The sequence below is a fragment of the Coregonus lavaretus genome (genome assembly GCF_964263955.1).
Source record: "Coregonus lavaretus genome assembly, chromosome: 10".
NCBI classification, from domain to species: domain Eukaryota; kingdom Metazoa; phylum Chordata; class Actinopteri; order Salmoniformes; family Salmonidae; genus Coregonus; species Coregonus lavaretus.
Window position 1 is genome coordinate 12,892,521 of NC_139997.1, and position 4,337 is coordinate 12,896,857.

Below are 4,337 nucleotides of genomic sequence, written 5' to 3' on the forward strand. Positions count from 1 at the left end.
CTTCCCTCGCTCTTTCTTTAGGGTAAAGGTGCTTCTTTGTTGACAGTATCTCAGCGGCGATAAAGGGAGGTGAAATCAGAGGTGAAGTTGTTGGCTTGTTGCCATGGCTACACACTGACCACCCTGACCTCCAGGTCACCATTGACCCTTCTTTTGGTGGCTCCACTGCCCGGGCCTGTCCTGAGCTGGGGTGTGTGTGAATTCCCATTGTCCTCTAGGTGCAGAGAGTAAATTCAACCATTCTTCGGATGAGGGTGTGCACTCCAGGCCCCCAGGGGGCAACGATTAAGGCTTACGATAGTTTGTTTGTCATTTAGTTTTCCTTCCAGTTCTTTTCTTTTAGTGGCCAAGGTAGGTAATATAAAAGTCTTGACTGTGAGACTCTCATGATACAGTAGAAATGTCTTTAGATCATTTACATCAAAGTTAGAGCACCTCCCATCTTTCTGGCTTTATATCCATTTCCCCAGACACCCTGCTTCTTCCCCTCTCTCTGCCCTTTTCCCTCCCTCTCCCTCTCACTTTCCATCCCTCAGTTAACCCTATCCCTCCCCTCTTTCATCCTATAATTTCCTTTATCTCTCTCTTAACCATATTTCCTCCTCTCTCAGGGCCAGTCCAGAGATCATGGTGCTCAGGTCCAGTCAGGCAGGGTCCCCCCCCCTGTAGCCCAGTCGGGTGAGCCCTACTTGGGGCTGAGTAATCCTCCTGACTCTTCCTTGGTGCTCCCGGTGCGGCCCCAACACCCAGCTGCTATACTCATACTCCTCTGGGTCCCCGCTCCTGCTTTCTCCCTCTCCACCTCACATTGGCTCAGCGTGCGTTCCGTGCGCCCTGATTGGCCAGAGGAGCTAGAACCCGCTCCCCCAGTTGGGTTGATGGTGCGCAGGATGTGGTTGCGCTTGCGGAGGTAGTCTCCCCCGGCGGCGCCCAGTCCGAAGCTTCCCTTACGGAGGACAATACAGGCGCTGGCGGTCTTGGCGGGACGAGACCTCTGACTGTACTCCAGCTGGGAGAGATGGGACGCATAGCCATCTGGGATGAACTGAGAGAGAGAGATCAGATAGACAGAAGTAGAAGGAATTAAGAAGATCAGATCAGATTCTGTATCTACTAAACCATCCATCTATAGGGATACAATTGTGAATTCTATCTATTCATAAGGGAAGTTGGAAGTTGAGCATTTCAACACATGCATTTATTTTGTCCTGTTCATCCAGTTTTGCCTTTTGCCTCCAGTACCTTCTCTAATCAGCTCTGGGTGTGCGGTAGATTCAGCCTATTATCCACTTGAATGTATAACCTTTTTTTTGGGACAGTGTACATTCTAAGTGCTAGTTAAGTACCTGACACTGGCTGGACATCTTCTTGGTGGGCCGCCCCACTATGTAGATGTGTGATGGGGGCAGGCCTATTGAGGAGTATACTGAAATGTCCTTAGTAGAGCCGTACGCAGCAAAGATCTTCATATGGGCCTGCACACACACACACACACACACACACACACACACATACATACATACAGAGGAATGGACTGTTAGAAACATATCAGTAGAGATAGTTTTGTTTTTTTCTAACAAATTGTATTTTGACAGTAGAAACCTACCTCGCCTAGGCCGTTCACCCTGAACAACCCACTTGCCCTTCCTCAACCCCAGCCTTACCCTAACCCCTTACCCCCACACCTTAATCTCTGCCCCCCTTACTGTACCTCACAGATGAGGGCCTTGAGGAAGTTGGCCTTGTGTCTGAGTGGGTCGTGGACCAGGCCGTCACAGAAGGACACGATGCCATGAGGGAAGTTATGCTGAGACAGCCAGGCCACCACACGCTGCTTCTGCATGTCTGGACGCCCCGTCACATACACTATCAGATAGCCCATGTCCTGCCAGTGTCTGGGGGAGGGAGGGAGGGAGAGAGAGAGACCAGGATGTGGGTGAACAAGTAGCAGCCCAAAGGGTCTGGTGTCTTGTCTATTCATTTGATGATTGCCAGGGACTATTCACAACTTATAATAAATAATATGCCATTTAGCAGACGCTTTTATCCAAAGCGACTTACAGTCATGCGTGCATACATTTTTTTTTGTGCATGGGTGGTCCCGGGGATCGAGCCCACTACCTTGGCATTACAAGCGCCGTGCTCTACCAGCTGAGCTACAGAGGACCAACTTGAATGTCACACCAACATTAGTTAGTGTGACTCCTGGGCAGGAACATAGCTACAACCACATAACAGTACATAAAATAAAACTCAATAGAATAAGACCCATCATGTTCCTACCTGACCACGTCTACAGCTCCAGCCCTGACCTTGGGGTCGCTGCCCATGATGGACACACTGGCAGCAAACGAGCCGTCGATACTGAACACTACAAACTCTGTTCCCCGCGGCAACACCGTCAGGTAGCTGTCCGCAGACGTATGGTCACCCCTAAGAGAGAGAGAGGGAGAGGGAGAGGAGGAGAGAGAGAGAGAGAGAGGTGCAGGAAAGAGGAATTGTAACAAAACCACTTAATTCAAAGCATGTTTTAATACTCAAAAACACCATGAAAATCAGCAAATCAGATTAATTCCGTAACCTACCTGACGACCAGTTTGACAGGATAAACTCCAATGCCGAGCCTCTTGCTCTCTGGGATGACATAGGAGATGCGTCCGCTGCTATTGGTCAGCTCGGTGTCGAAGTACACCCACTCTCCTGAGGGGGGCTGGGTCATGATGTGGATGTCAATCTGGGGGAGGAGCAAGAGCTGGTTACAGATTACACTATCAGAACATATAGGTAGGGAGGACATCTTTACTGAGGAATGTGGTTGTTTTTTTATGATTGTGATTTTCTGTATTTTTCCTTGTGTATTTCCTATGCTCCTATGCTGCCTTGATTGTGTAATTGTTTGTCATACAGGGCTCCCTTGTAAAAAAGACCTTGGTCTCAATGGGACTTCACCATGCCTTAATAAAGGTGAAAAAAAGATTACAGAAATTATTACTGACATGCCCATATGTTCCATTGACAGCAATAAATTATTTGTGCAAAAATATTGAATTGCATGCAAGTATCTCAAGTTAGGGTTTGGCCCTATCCCAGTGTCTCTCAATCAGTGGCAGAACTCAAGTTTGTCCCACAAGTTTGCATCAATGCTTTACCTTCTCCCCAGTGAGAGTGACCATGTCCAGAGGTCCGTACATGAAGCGTCCCATCACCAGCTGTGTTCCATCCTCGGTGAACACAGCATCATTCACACGGTGGTTGGCCGTAACATTCTACAGACACACACATATTTACCATGGGTGTACTGATACAGAAACCAGTAAACTCCTGATAAATGCATTAGCTTGAGATGTTACTAATGGCTAAAGGGGGTTAGGAAGTGGCCTGTGCTCACCCTGATCTTGACGTGTGTCCTCTTGCGGAGCCATTTCTCTCTGGGTTTAGAAGGCTTGAACTCTGTCACCTCTTTACCATCCAGCTCCAGAATACTAGAGTTCTCATGCCTCATAACCTGGAGAAGCAGACAGGGATGATTACATAGGCATTCATATAGAATTCATGAGCCCTTATAACTGGCCAAAGGAGGCAATGCCTTTATTATGCTATAAACATTCATAGGGCATTCATAAACAGTTATACCTGTCTGAGTAGGAAGGAGACGACGTCAGTGGACTCCCAGTATGAAGCATGGAAAAGGTGAGGTAGGGCTACAGTGGGGAAGGCTGTGAGGGCATCAGGACAGTACAGGGCAAAGTCCATCCGCTTATTGCCCCACCACCGAGACGCAACTAGGGAGAGAGAGAGTGAGAGAGATAGAGACAGAAATCGAGAGAAGTCTATCAGTCAGATGAAACAGTCCTGGTATAAAACAAGCCATAGGTAATAACGGTTGAGAAAAGAAGATAGTGTTATAAAAGAGATTGATGTATTTCTGGTTCCAGACAAAGAGGGGTTCCACAGTGGAGGGAAGTGTGCTCATCCAGAGATTTACAGTCCAAGGGAGAGGCTCTATATTACAGATGGAGAGTCACAGGTTCACACAGGAGAAGAATGGGGTTTCAGGCCAGGGGAGAGATTAAACTGGAGTAGAGGGACAGTTTTGGTTGGAGGAAGGACAGGGTAACATACAATACCAGCCATTTCCAAATGGTGGTCCCTCTTTTTAACCCAATGAGTCCCACCGCGACGCCGGCACGATTTGATTTGGACTTCTAATCCCTTTTAAACATTGTGTGTTTGAGCTACAGACTTCTGGTTGTACCATTGGATTAGTCTGTGTGATTAACAGGGGCGGAGCTAGAGCGGTATTTTTGAGACAAGGGTGGATCCCTAAGGGGCCCGGG

At 48.0% G+C, this 4,337-nt stretch overlaps 1 pseudogene across 1 annotated transcript in view; it reads right to left on the bottom strand.

Moving 5' to 3' along the window:
• Positions 1 to 585: 585 nt before the first annotated feature.
• The window catches only part of LOC311135828 (membrane-associated phosphatidylinositol transfer protein 2-like), a 51,862-nt pseudogene continuing 48,110 nt past the window's right edge, over positions 586 to 4,337 (bottom strand). Inside the window, exons 13-20 of the transcript XR_014615420.1 lie at positions 3,634 to 3,782; positions 3,389 to 3,505; positions 3,150 to 3,266; positions 2,586 to 2,734; positions 2,284 to 2,433; positions 1,712 to 1,895; positions 1,347 to 1,475; positions 586 to 1,045 (exon numbers count right to left, since the gene is read on the bottom strand). The product of XR_014615420.1 is annotated as a membrane-associated phosphatidylinositol transfer protein 2-like (transcript). The remainder of the gene's footprint in view (positions 1,046 to 1,346; positions 1,476 to 1,711; positions 1,896 to 2,283; positions 2,434 to 2,585; positions 2,735 to 3,149; positions 3,267 to 3,388; positions 3,506 to 3,633; positions 3,783 to 4,337) is intronic.